At 35.6% G+C, this 15,267-nt stretch overlaps 1 pseudogene; it reads left to right on the top strand.

Annotated features, from left to right (window-relative positions):
• The first annotated feature begins 2,760 nt into the window (after positions 1–2,760).
• LOC114488557 lies at positions 2,761–4,206 on the top strand (annotated as a pseudogene).
• The last annotated feature ends 11,061 nt before the right edge of the window (positions 4,207–15,267 follow it).

The raw sequence follows: 15,267 nt of genomic DNA, 5'->3' as shown, positions 1-15,267 counted from the left end.
CTCTCAAGGATGGAAGAAAAAAATGCTGTCTTTATGAAGAAATGGACTTGACACTGGCTGTAGTGTTTGTCTTCAGCTTCTGGAAGCTGCCCTCCAAGTGTGCAGGCAATTATGGTGCTAGGTAGTCCTGTGTGTTTAACATTGGGCTGAGAGTGGATATCATCTGAGAAGGCATTCTTAATTTGTTGGTGTAAATAAGTCCCTATACCAGGTCCATTTAAATTTATATCACTTATGCTTTTTCAACTAAAGGCAATTTACTTATGCTTTTATAATAGTTAGGAAATATATAGACCTTTCCAACTCTTTGGCCTGTAATATTTCTTGAGGTTTTAGTTAAATAAAATAAGACGTGGAGGGAAGGAACAAGATGAATATTCTCAGTTGGAAGAAACATCACTCAATACTCTATTTTCCAGTTGGGGAACCTGTGTCCTGAGCAGTGAAGTGATTGACCACAGAGTCAGTAACATGGGCTGTGGAACCTCTGCTAAAGCTTGTGCTTATCAATCTGTAATCTAGTGCCCTGTCACTACACTCATTGGAAGTACTTCAGTGTAATCATCATAGCAATCCCTATGATATGTTTAAAAACATAAATTAATCCCATAGGTGGTTACTGATTAGATGCTATATTTCAACACTGTTCTCAGTGAATACAACAAAGATTCCTACCTTCCCAAAACTTAGATCCTAGTGGTAAGTGATAGATAATAAACAAATAAGTGCAGAAGTATGTGGGAGGTCAGATTGTGATGACACAATGCTGTGAGGGATAATAAAGCAAGAAAGGGACAAAGGGTGTTAAGTATTTGAACAAAATCTGAGCAAAGAGGAGACTTTCACATGTATGGGAGAGATAATTTCAGAGGCAACAACCAATGTTCCTGAAGAGAGAATGTACTTGATGAGTTTGAGAAGTTGCAAGGAGGCCACTGTTGCTGGAGCAGAGTGAAAGAGAATAGAGTAGCAACAAACAAATTCAGCTAACACAGGATTACGTTAAACAGGACTTTTTAAGGTGATTTTAAGGATTTTGGCTTTGACTGTTATGATTGCTAGTTTTACACATCCACTTGTCTAGGCTATATTTCCCAGGTATTTACTCAAATACTAAGGTGTTATAAAAGAATTTCATACATCTGGTTAGCAGCTACAATTAATTGACTTTAAAGGAGAATCCCACCCTCAGTAGTGGTAGACTTCATCCAATTGGATGAAAGTTTTCAAGAGCAAAAAGTTAGGTTTCTCCAGAGGAGAAGAAATTCAGTCTCACAACTGCAACATCAACTTCTGCTCGTGTCCAGCCTGTTGGAGTGTCCACTAGATTTCAGACTTGGCAGTTGCCACAATCACATGAAGTAATTCCTTAAAATAAGTCTTTATTATGGTTCATTTCTCTGTTCACTTGGTTTTGTTCTTTCGGCCCAGTTTCTAGGCAGAACTCTGACTAATTCAAATCAGATCAGAAACTTTTCTAGTGTTTTAACCAGGAAAGAAATTTGATGTTGCTTGGTTGAGAATAAGTTTAGAGGTTCAACAGTAGATGCAGAGTGTCTAGTCAAGAGTCTATTGCAATAACTCAAGGGAGAGAAACTGGTATCTTTGCCCTAGGTTAATAGCTGTGGAAGTAGTAAAAAGTGGTAGATTCTGAATATATTTTCAAGGTGGAGTCAACATATTTGCTGACAGGTTGATGGGAAGTATGAAAGAAAGAAGAATCAAAGTCACTCCAAGTTTTTTGGCTGCAAGTAGAAAAATGAGGTTGCCATGGACTAAATTGGGGAAGATTTAGGGCAGATCAATTTTCATGAAGGAGAAAGATAAAGACTTAGTTTATTTGTGGTAAATTTGAGTTTCCCATTCGATATACAAGTAGGTGGGGAGAAAGTAGTGGGACATTCAAGCCTGGAGTTCTGTGAAAGAGATATGGACAGAAGGTATAATTTGGGGGGTCCTCAGAATAGAGATGGCCTTTAGAATCTTGAGAATAGATGAGCTATTTTAAGAAGTGTGTGTAGATAGAAAGGAAATGATATACAGGGATTTCAGTCCTGGGCACTCCAACGTTAGAAATATGGAAGAGAGGGAGAAAATATCAATAGCAGAGACTGAGACAAACCAGCCTGTGTGATGGGAGGGGAGCCAGGGAAGAATTTCCCAGAAGACAAGTGAAGAAGGTGTCTGAAAAAATGTTAACCATGATGAATTCTTGTTATGGGTTAAGATAAAAACTGAAAATTGATAATTTGATTTATCAGTACTTACTGTCACCAGAGCTGTTTCTGTGCAGTGGAATCAAAAGCTTGATTGGAGAGTAAGAGGAAAGAGAAAGTATACAAGGAGGATGGTTATATGCATTTAAGGAGTTTTCTTATTGAAAAGAGTATTTGCTGGAAGAGTTTGTGAATTCAACAGGATTTTTTTTTAAGATGAAAGATAGAACATCTCATTTCTATGCTGATGTGAATGATTTGGTGGAGACAGTCATTGATTGTATGGAAAAAGGGGAGAGTTGTTATGCTGTGTCCTTGAGGAGATGAAAGGGGAAAAGAGCTAATGTACAATGGAGGGTATGGCTTGTAGAGGAGTTAAGGCATGTTCATCCAAAGCAGTGGGAGAGAAGGCAGTGTATGTACAAGGGTCCAAAAGCAGGCAGGTAGTAGATATAGAAATGGGGGCATGTGAAAAAAACCTCTTCTGAGGGACTTGCTCCTCTAAATGAAAGGAAATGAGACCTTCAGCTGAGATAGAGCACACATGAGAGGGTATAAAGTTTTGAGGGAAGAGAAGACTGATGTAGCCATTAAAAGAGGGGACATCTAACCCTTGGTTGAGCTCCTGTCTTCCCGCAATATGACTATGTATGAACAGGCAGTGTGGGCCCTTGGTAATATAGCAGGTGATGACCCAGAATTTGGAGACTTTATTATCTCGAGAAATGCCATCCCACATCTGCTGGCCCTGAACTCATCAACCATACCAATTACATTTCTGCAGAACATGACAAGGACCCTGTCCAACCTGTGCCAAAACAAAAACCCATACCCTTGCAAAAAGGCAGTGAGGCAAATGTTGCCCATCCTCTTCCACCTCCTGGAGCACCAGTGCAGCAAGGTGCTCTCTGTCATCTTCTGGGCCCTGTCCTAACTCACTTAAGGCTACAATGAGTGTTTTGGCCATGTAGTTGACATGGGGGTGCTGCTCAGGCTGGTTGAACTCATGACAAGCTCAGAACTGAGCGTCTTGACTCCCCTCCCCCCGCACTGTGGGCATAGTCACCACAGGAATGGATTGCCAGACCCAGGTGGCCATTGATGCAGGTATCCTGAGCATGCTGTCCCAGCTCCTGCTGCACTCCGAGTCCTCTGTCCAGAGGAGGCAACCTGGGCCCTGAACAATATGGCTGCAGGGCACCCCCAGCACCTCCAGCAGCTCATTGCTTGCAACATCCTGTCTCCCCTGGTGGCTCTGCTGAAAAATGGAGTTTCTAAAGTCCATAAAGAGGCTGTCTGGACAGTGGCTAACTTCAGGACTGGGAGCACCATGAACCAGTTGATCCAACTTGTATACTCCAGAGTCTTGGAGCTGCTGGTGAACCTGCTCACCATCTCAGACACCAAATTTGTTATCATCATCTTTGACATCATCTCTTTTCTCCTTCAGGTGGCAAAGAAACTCTCTGAGAAGGAATCCCTGTGTCTTCTGATCAAGGAACTTGGCAGGCTTGATAGCATAAAGGCTTTGCAATTTCATGAGAACCATCCCTGACTGCTCAGTGCATTATTGAGAACCACTGTTCTGAGGAGGAAGAAAATAGTACAATATCACCATCCCTGGGCCAAGATCATGACTTCTTAAAGCACTTAACATAAAAATACCAAAGCTCTTCAACTTCTAAACTAAGGACCAAACCCTAACAGGTAACTTCTTTAAGAAGAAGCACTCCTATACCTTGTTGTACCCTAGGTATAAAGTTTTTTAAACTGTAAGTTAATATAATTTTTGACACTTTCAAAAAAATGAGAAAATGTGGTACATATGAAGACAGTATAAGGTTTTTGTCAAGTATATGCCGAGCTTTCGGTTTCTGTCTTTACCACTGATGAGGGATGGTGCAAACAGATTTTCCTTTAAATAGACTTTTAAAAAATTTTGCTGATTAGTAGAAAAGTAATCTTTTTCTACACTGAAGCTAAAATTAGAATGAATTCTGGTAAATGAAATTAAAAATAAATTTTTATTAGATTTGTTATACATTTTACATTGTATTAATTAAAAATACACTAAAACTTTATACCCATATATTTAAATCTAATGCAATACAACTAAACCTAAATATGGCAATTAGGATATGTTCTCATTGCCCAAGTTAGAAGCTGGGTGGGGAAGTGTTGATGGCAGAAAACCACTATCACTAAGGGTATCAGAAAACATTAATTCTCATCTAGGCTTACAGTTGTGAAAATGTAATTTAATATAATTAAGTCTAAAACTATATTTTGAGAATAGTTTGTATTGGGAATTTTTATGCTCAAATGCATAAACAAGGCTATAGAAGTTTGGGGGAAAATATATAATTAATTATCATATTTTCAATGATGTGAAGTTGAAGTTCTTAAACATAAAAGTCATCAAAAACATGGTTTGACAGCTGCCTTTGAAAATGACTCTTCCTTTAGTATGTTGTCAAACTTTCTCTCCTCTAAAACAGTCTTCTTAAAAAAATAAAAAAACCCTCTAATTCTTTTCAACATTTGTGAAATAATAATGGAAGCTTTGAATAGTTTTGCTTAGAATTTATACCTATTTAATTCTAAATAGTGTTATTACAATAAATAAGAAAGACAGCCTTAAGAACAAAGGGATATGAATTCAGATAGAAGAACCTCCAAAATTGAGTTGTTTCTTCAAACTTTTATTTCAATTATGCCAAGCAAATCAAATTCCTTTAAAAATTATTATTGGTGTTTATTAAAACCAATTATTGTTTTAGCTGAACATATACCCTTGAGGTGAAAGTATTTATTTTGCCAAAACCTTAAGGAGATTTTGGTTTAATTTAATTATGACCAGCTAATAATTCTCTGCTGTGGAAAAAAAAAACCAACCATCTATATTAGGAGCAAGTATAGGAGTTCTGGCCAAGATGGAGGTGCGGGTAGATACACTTTGCCTCCCCATACAACCAAAGGAAGGAAATGACCAATTTAAAAACAAAAAATAATCAGAACTACCAGAAAATCAAACTGTATGGAAATCCAACAACCAAGGAGTTAAAGAAGAAACGTTCATCCAGGCTGGTAGGAGGGGCAGAGACAGGAAGCCATGGTGCAGAGTGATACGTGCACTGGCCTGCAGTGTCCATGGTTATGGGTGGGATGCGAGACAAATTCACAAGGACTACCCAGTCCTGTGGAGGAAAAGGGGCAGACCACCCTCTCAAGGGGAGAGCGCTACTTGCCCTTGCCTACACAGGCTTTTATTGGGCTTAATTTGTACAGGACCACAGATACAGCTTATTAATCATTGTCAGGCAGTAAGGATCAAATGATAGATAGCATACAAAGAATTATTAGGGCTCATTCTGAGTCAGGGTCTATCAGCTAAAAGGCTATAAAACTTTGAGAAACAAACTCATTTCCTGCTTGGGCCTTTATCATTTAATTAAGAGCATTCTTAGTGAAGCAGGTTTCACAGGAGTTTACATATCTTTCCTCAGGCCTGATCATCTGGGGAGTCCATCCTTTCCAGCACAGGGCTGCACCACACTCTGTCATTGTTTCAGGCTTAAGTCAGGCAGAGGAGGCAAGATAGCCAAGACATTAGGAGACTTCCTGTAAGCAGAATGAGGACTCAGGCTTTGTCAAAGCTGAGGGGTGGGGATCCATCACCTCCTTTCTTCATAGCCCCCCAAATCCTTCCCTGGGGCTTCCACGTGTTCATGCCTATCTTAGGTTGTTCCCTGCTTGGGGAATCTTATCCATCATTGGCTAACTGATCAAGCATTGGGGACCAGTTATGGAAAAAGGAGCAGAAGCTGTGCTCCTGCCAAGGAGATAAGCTTTGTCTCCTTAGTGACTTATGGTCCAAAGGTTGCTCACTCAGCCTTAGCCATGGGAGGTTATAGCTCCTGAAGCCAGGCAGGGTGGCTCCCAACAGCAGCAGAGGCACAGCAAGGCAGCAGATTGCAGACCACGTGGTCCCACAGTCATGTGTGGATAAACTGGGAAGAACAACTGGGGAATGAGACAGACCATGCAACCCAGGTTTCCAGCACCAGCATATAAAACCTCAGAACTTCTGGCTATAGAAACCTGTGCAGGTTGTGGCAGTGAGAGAAAGTGCTTCCCAGATAAGGTCAAGTGAAAGGAGTTCATCATCCCTAAGCCCTTATTCTATGAAATGTTAGAGGGACTTATCTAAGAAAAAGAAGATCAAAACTACAAACAGTAAAATGACAACAAACTTGCAACTATCAACAATGGAACCTAAGAAAACAAAAACAAACTAAGCAAACCACTAGAACAGGAAGAGAATGACAGAAATGGAGATCATTTGGAGAGTTATCAGCAGGAAGGGGGGAGAGAATGGGGGAAAAGGTACAGAGAATAAGAAGCATAATTGGGAGGTACAAAATAGGGGACAGTTAAGAATAGTATGGGAAATGGAGAAACCAAAGAACTTATATGTGTGGCACATGGCATGAACTAAGGGTGTGGGGAGATGGTATGGGGAGGGGGGTACAGGGCAGAGGGGAATAAAGGTGAGAAACAAAGGGACAACTGTAAGGGCATAATCAATAAAATATATTTAAAAATAGCATAATGCTAAAACCAGAGAGATCAGTTAGAAGCTATGAAAATTACCAGCAAATAACTCAATCAATACTTGGTAGTAGGACAGGGAAGAAGAAAAGGACTTTTATAATTTAGGAGGAAAATTTTATAGCAGTTAGTAATGGACTGCATATGGAGTGCACAAGGGGAGGAGAAGAAATCTAGGTTCCATTTTAGGTAACAGTAGATGGAGGTTCTGTAAATTGATTTAGAAATGAGAGCTGGAAAGGCAGGCTACACGCAGGTGGAAGGAGTGGGATGATGAATTCAGTCCTGGAAATGTTGAATCTGGAATAGTTGTGAAGTGTCCATATTATCATATTTTCTCTTTCTACTGGATCAGTACAGAAACATGATCTTCTAATTCCAATTAAAACAAGAGCCCAGGGTGTGTGGCTCAGTTGCAGTGTCATTCTGTGCATTCAAAAGTTGCTGGTTCCATTCCTGGTCAGGCCACATGCCTAGGTTGCTGGTTCAATCCCCTGCTGGGGCACGAATGAGCAGCAACAGATTGATATTTCTCTCTCACACCAATGTTTCTCTCTACTTCCTTCTCCTTTCCTCTCTCTCTAAAAATCAATGGAAACATGTCTTTGGGTGAGGATCAGGAAACAAAACACCAACAACAAAAAGATAAGAAAACCTCCCCAAATTCCTCATGGCTCTGTTGGTACCGTTTCTTCTGCTTCTTCATTACTAAATTTCCTTCACATACATGCTTACATTCACTTTTCAACTCTTCTCCAGTTCTCTTCCTAAGCCACACGACCACTCCATCAAAACTGCTTTGTCAAGGTCAGAGGCAGTTTTCATGTTTCCAAAGCAAATGAACGTTTTTCTGCCCTCACTTTATTCAGTGTCCAAGCAGTATTTGAAGTAGCTGATCTGCTACTCAGATCCAAAAAAATTGACTTAGTTGTACTCAGTGGAGACATAGAGCGTGAGAAATAGTAATCACACAGAAGTTCACCATAGCAAAATGAAAGTAAGAAATGAATAATGCAGGCCATTCATTTAAGATATGTTCTCATTGTCTTCTCATCTGAAATTTAAAATAGTAGGCTGAACAGTTCAAAACTGCATGCACGAAAATTACGTTTTTCCTTAAAAGAAGATCCTCTTACATCAAACACTAAACTAAACCCTTTGCCTATACTTTGGTCTTGTGTCTTTATACATCTTCTCAAACATACCTGAAGAGGTGAAAGTTACTAAAATGTTACTAAAGTTTTAAAGGAGAAAGGTAATGAAAGTGTTATTGAGGTTTCAGTGGCAGAGGGAGGAGTGAGGTTGAAACTGGTGTGAAGGCAAGTCATCCATTGTTTGCATTATTCCATAGCTTTCATTCTGATTTGTCCTTTTACCCTAAACTATAAAACACTATAGTGCTTACCAAATTCCATTAATTTAAGTTATTATGAAATATTGCAGATAGGTAGAATTAAAGAATATATAATTTTATATATAAGGGTAGGGCAAAGGTAGATTTATAGTTGTTTGTATGGAAAATAATAAAATAAGAATAAATAATAATACAAGAATAAATTCTGTATTTCTCATATTTATAGCTGTAAACCTACCTCTTTCCCTTCCCTGTTTATTACATATAAATACTTTTATATATTATATGTATGAATTTAATATATGTGATATATATTAAAATATTTATGGAATGTAAATATTCCCACTTTCTAAGAAATTAAACAATTGTTACTTTTACTTTCTTTATATTTTTGCTAAATATATATGTAGTTTTATATGTAGTCTCATTTTGCACATTTTCATCTCTGAATAAATGGTATCATTGAGTTATAGAGCTCTGCCCAACATATTTGTACATGATTCATATTGAATCTTCAGTTGTCATGAATTTATTTTTACTTTTTTTTAAACATTTTAATGTATGATTATATCAGGATTCATTTACTTGGTCTTTTAATAGACATTTAAGTTGTTAACAATTTTGCAATTGTGATATATTTTAAAAAACTTTCTTATGAATGTGTGTATTTATCCAGTATATATTCTCACAAGTACACTTTCTGAATAGTAGGTATACGACCTTCAGAATAATAGATACTGCTAATTGCTCTAAAGATAAGTTGCCTTCATTGGTGGATTTTAAAAATTTATCATTTATTATTCTTGTCCAAACAGATTTTCAGGGATGTGAGATAATATCTAAAGTCAGTTTTCATTTGCACTTCTTTTTTTCCTACCGAGGCTGAACATTTCTTCATATTTACTATTTTCCAGTTGATGTTCCTTTTCTGACAGCTGCCTGTTCATATCTTTTGAGAATCTACATCGAATTCTTCTTTTTTTCTTTACTGGTTTGTAAGAGACTTTTATATATTCTAGCAAGTAAAAGTGATTCCAGATTTAATGACCTCTTTTCAGTGCTCACTGAACTCATCATTTCCCTTTAACTCCAGTTTTCCATTTCTGTCCCCTCTTCTTATGCCCTCCTTAGAACACTGTCACCGTTTCCTAAGTTGCCCACAGATCAAACTTCAAAATGATATAATACATTTTTCCTCTGTATTTTATGGCAATTCTACTCTATCATTCATTTTAGTTTAATTAATCTGTCAATGAAAAAGCCTTGTTAAAATTAACTTTCTTTTTCCAATATAATAAAAATAATATTCCTTTTCCAGTCCTGATTTGAAACTCTTGTTCAAGTATACAATACATTTTCCCCTTTTTATACATTTCATCAATCAGGGAGTTCTGTAGATTCTGGCTAAGTATTATGTCTTTGTCTGTTCTTTTCTTTCTACCATTCTTAGCCCAGGAACACCTTAGGCCCTGTAATGTCCCTTGTTGGTCTTCCTATTCCTCCATTCTCTCTGTATTTATGGCTTTCCTCTCTTCAAGAACACACGTTATAAGTTATTGGAAATATAAATTCCTTAAATTAACTTTAAAATTTTTCCATGATTTGGCACTAGCCTATTTTCAACCATGTCTCCTATAAACACATTTAAAAATAAGTCTTAAAATCTTTATGAGTAATTTCAAATTATGTCGAAATGACATTTCAAAGCATTTAGTTGGCAGCTTATAGGAAACTACATTTAAGGATTATAGTAGGCATCAAAATATTTTAAGGGGACCATTAAACAGTTTTAAAGATAGACCTTATCACAAACTCAGCATTTAAAATAAGTACTTACATACTACAAGGCTGTTTTGAGAGAGCATAAATTATCTTATCTTGCTGCAATCCTTAAAATTTTATGAAACTTAAACTATGTCATTCAATTTAGTTTTAATTAACCTGTCATTGAAAAAGCCAAGTTAAAATTAATTTTCTTTTTCCAAATATAATAATGATAATACTCCTTTTCAGGACCTGATTTGAAACTCTTTTTCAATTATATAGGCTCGGCTTTCATTTAAAAAGACAAATGAAAGAGACACAGAAGAGACCAAAACACTTTCAAAGAATCTCAAAATCATGCCATATAAAATGATTTACTGTTCTCTAAATATGAAATCTCTTTTCTCAATTCCTTTGGGTTTGTGACTTCATTTACTTTGATTTTTCCAATATGTATTCATTCCCACAAGATGAAAGTGTTTCTTTGTCACAGTATAAGCTAAATGCCACATCTTGCATGGATACTACCAATATTTCCCAGCTTGGGAAGTCTCTGTGTTTTCTTCCATAGCACTCTGTAGATACTCCATTTTGTTTATCATATGTTCTCTGGTTAAGTAGACATCTATTTTTATCTTTATTAAACTGAAAGGTCCATGATAATTGGATCCTTTTGACATATTTATATCATTATTACTTACCTCATTGTTAAAACATAGAAGATATTCAACAAATGTTTATTATATTGATGTCTGTAGATAAATATTATGAATGCAAACTAATCTTTTGTTTTCAAGAATGCACAAAGTACTATTATTTTCTATCCTAAAGAATTATACAAGTCTGAAAAGATTGGTGAGTTCTTGTGTCCTCTATGGATGATGTCTTTTCTGAAAAACATGTGCTAGTTTACTAAACTGAAAACTTATGAATAACATTATACTGCCATTTTTAGCTCATAAAGAACAACAATCAAAATTAAGTTTTGAATTGAATATAAAAAGGATGGCTTATATTACATATTATTTTACACATTTAACTCTCATTATCGTCTATGTTGATCCAGGATTGAATAAAAAGTGAGTAATAGGAACAGAACTTATAAATAGATACCTTCTAAAATTTAAGTCCTGTGTACTTTGCACAGGCTTATTGCATTATATTATACTTATATTGGCTTCAAAATTTTCTCTCTGAGATTGCCTCCTAAGCAAAAGTAAAAGACAGTGTTCAACTTTCTTCCAGGCCATGTTTAAATATAACTGCACTCAACTTCATCACGTTCACTCTGCATATGCAGGAAAGCTCAAGCATAGAGCTATAGAGTCAGAATTAGAGTTCTAAATTATACTCATAACCCAATTGAAGTTGATATACTGCACTAAATACAGAATATAAATTGCATGTTTTGTATTATGTAAAATTATCAAGATTAGGTAAACTCTGGTCTTTTTCATTTCTAAATATAAGTTTATATCCATATGGATATAACCAAGAGTTATATTCACATGGATGTTTAAAATTGCTATTGCTAACTGACTTGAATTAATTTTTTCAGAATCTGCATGTCAATGAATTACTTTTTATCTCTGTTTTTAGTATAGTTGAAAATAAACTGATGAAATAACAAGCCAGAAAATGTGATATCCTCACATCTGTGGGGATATTTTTTTCAACTGTTGGCTCATGTCTCAAAGTAATACATTGACTGCAGATTAACATTTTTTCTCTATAGGTGGCTCTGAAACTGTGTGCAATCTTGTATCCTACAAATCATATGCTATACATGTGTTGTCAGGAAAGGTTAGATGACCCACACATACTATATTATTGAAACATTAACATTTGTCTTTTTATTTCCACATTAGTTTTCAAATCAACTTGAGAATATTCTGAGTTACCCAATGAACAATTAAAATTTAGTATTCCTAATTATTTTAGTTGTTGATTTAGTATTAGTCTCATGATTCTATGTAAAATGAGTGGTTACCATATTGATAGCATTTAGATTTTAATATGTTGGTGAGCATAGCTATAATATCTTAGTATTTCCTAATGTTAAAATGATGCTGTCACTATATTCCTGTTTCATTTTTTGTTGCAAGCATATCTAACATTGGGTCCTCATATCAAAATGATAAAATCATTCATTATCTGACACTATTTTCATTTTAGATTTTAAGTTATGCAAACTTATGGGGATACATTTCTGTTGAAAACAATTTCATTGATTGGCTCTATTAAAGTACATATAAAATTGGGATCTGAGATTGTGAAAGAACATTGAAGTGGTATAATGTGCCACTTTTAGCTGACTGAGAAGAGGTAAACAGAGATGTATTTAAATACAAATGCAATGTTGGCACCAAGTAAAGGTCAAATGATATCACAGAGATGTAGAGGCAGGGGACCATGGCATTACACCATTAGATTGCTGAAATCTAACTTACACTACAGTAGTTAGTTCAGTTATTATATTTTGAGTTTTAATTTAGTTTCAGCAAAATATCATACATCACATTCCTTTAATGCTGTTACTATGAATTTTTATTTTCTTAAATTTTTAAGTGTTTGCTCTAACTGCTTGTTTTTATGGTTGGGAGAGAAATAGGCACATGAGGCATTTATACTGTTGATATTTGTATGTATTTAAGCAAGCTAAAAATAATTTTAGTCAACTGTCCACAATACATCTTTTCCTCTATGTGGGTTTGTTCTCTAGCACAAAGTCATTCATTGGCTTTAATCATAATAATTCACACAGCAGTTTTAAACAAAAATAAACACATTCTGAAAATCTCCTGTGACCTGTCTGAAATGCTATGATGAGTTTCCCAGTTTCAGAATTTAGAGCAATTCATTACTACAGTTGACAAAAGCTTGGAGCAATAAACTGCTGAAACAATATTAGGAAAAATACAAACAATTAGCTCTGAAACACTGAAACTTTTATTTTTTTATTATGGGTCCACATCAAGTATGTAAAACATTTCCACATTGACAAACATTTGAAGCCAAGTTGAAACAGGCTTGAAATGGCTGGAAATTAATTATATTGAACTCATATAGCTATTTCAACTTTCTCCTCAAGGAGTAAAATGCAATAAAAATTTATTCTCCACTTACAAAAATTAGTTCCTTTTTTGTTTTCTATTTCATAGAGTTCAGGTGATTTACCTCTGTGTTTAGGCCAGTGGTCCCCATGTTGCCATGCGATAACAGGAGGTGAAGGTGGTTAGAAGGCTCCCAACTGTGCAGATTTCTCCCTTAGTAGACTTGGGAAGCTTGAATTTCTTTCCATGATACACTACACTTGCACAAGTACACTTACACAGTTGCTGAAATTTTTGTACAGGATGTAGAAATAAATAAAGTAACTCTCTAGTGAGGCTATTTGTTTGATGCACAGTTTTCACTGAAGACAACACAATAACTGTCCAAAGATGCTGTATTTTGGTCTTGAATTTCACAGTGCTCCTAAGATGCTATCTTTTTTTTTTTTTTGCACAAATCCGTACAGTTGTTTTATAGCATCAGTGTCACCTACTCCTAAACAGTGCTTCCTTTTTCCTCCCAACTGGTCCCTTTCTCCAGTCCGCTCCCCTCCCCCAGTGCTACAAATCAACTCTCCAATTACAGGTTCAAGAGAAGTTACCAACTTTTTAATTCAAATGGCAAAATAGAGTTGTGATTCCTCTTTTTTCCTACAGCTCATTGATAAGGATTACCGAAGCTTGAAAGGTGGTGTTCAAGGTATCATGGGTAGTGTTTATGAATGTAGAAGTGTAACCATGGAATTTATTGACAGGAGTTACAGAAAAAGAAGATATTCAAAAGTCTCCCATTTCAACAATTATTAAATAGAAAAAGTCTAATCAAGTGTCTTGAATATTCAGACGATCTTTCTAATTATTTGATTATATTAACCTTTTGTGAGCAAACTTACGAGTATACTTTTTATGTCCTGGTTGAATAGGTAAACTGGTCAGTATTTAATGATTAAATGTTGGATTTTCAGATAATATTCCTTTTTTGTTTGTTTAATTGAAAATATTCACTCACAGTGAGTGACAGCTTACTTTGAAAGAAAGCTGAATCATTACCCTTCAGATACATTACATTTTACAAAATTTTTGCAACGTTTTAAAATGTTTGAAAAATTCTCTAGTTGCAATATCCCAATAGGCTTGTTCCCTAAAAGTCAGTCTCCATCACTGATGTCCCTTCTGTCACTGTCTTTCTGTCAGTGCTAATTTATTTCTTTACCTTTTTCCCTCTCTCTGCCTGTCTTTCACTTTCTTTCCAATTTTTTTTCTTTGTGCGTCTCCCTCAAGACCCCTTGTTTTTTATCCTCTTATTCTACCACACTCTCAACTATCCATTACATAAAATTGTATTTTAATATAAATATATACTTATTTAACATAAGCACATAGAGGTTTAAATAATTTAAAATACAGTAGTAGTAAAGAATCATTGCTAATTTTTTTTCTGTTGAGACAATGTCTTGTGACTTCATGCTGTATTCACATTTTCTCTTGATTAGGATTAACTCATGTCTACTAACATATATGTCTTATTACCTTCTAAATTTTGCCATTTATATTGTTGTTAATTAGGCAAAACACATATCTGACAAAGGAGTTAGATCCGGATTATATAAAGATTATTCAAAACTCAATAGTAATAAACCAAACAGCCCAATTTTAAAAGTGGGCAAATAAACAGTCACTTCATAAATGAATGCATAGAGATGGAAATGAACGTGTGACAAGATGCTCATCATTAGGAAAATGCAAAGTAAAACCAGAAGAGACACCACTACATACATTTGAAAAATGGCTGAGAAGCAAAACAAAATAAAGCGAACATGAAATACTAAGTGCTGATGAGGATGTGAAGTAGCTGCACTTTTCATACTTTGCTAGTGGGAATATGAAATGGCACAGCTATTTCAGAAAAATGCCTGGCAATTTCATATAAATGACATATTCATTTATTGTAGGACCCAGAGATCCCACTTTTAAGTATTGTCCTAGAGAAATGAAAACTTGGGCTCATGTAAAACCTGTGTACAAATATTTATAGCAACACTTCCCATAATTGCCAACATTTAGATATAACCCAGAGTCTTTCAATGGGTGAGTAGATAAATAAATAAATAAATAAATAAATAAATAAATATAGTAGAACCTGTACAGTGGAATTCTCCTCGGCAATAGGAAGGAGTTAACTGTTGATACATGCACCAACATATGTGGACCCTGAAGGCATTATGCTGTGATCAAGAAGGCTGCTTCAAAAAGTTATCTATTACATAAC

This window comes from Phyllostomus discolor, chromosome 2 (genome assembly GCF_004126475.2).
Source record: "Phyllostomus discolor isolate MPI-MPIP mPhyDis1 chromosome 2, mPhyDis1.pri.v3, whole genome shotgun sequence".
NCBI lineage: Eukaryota > Metazoa > Chordata > Mammalia > Chiroptera > Phyllostomidae > Phyllostomus > Phyllostomus discolor.
Note: the sequence above shows the minus strand (reverse complement) of the source record. Positions and strands in the feature narration are given on the sequence as shown.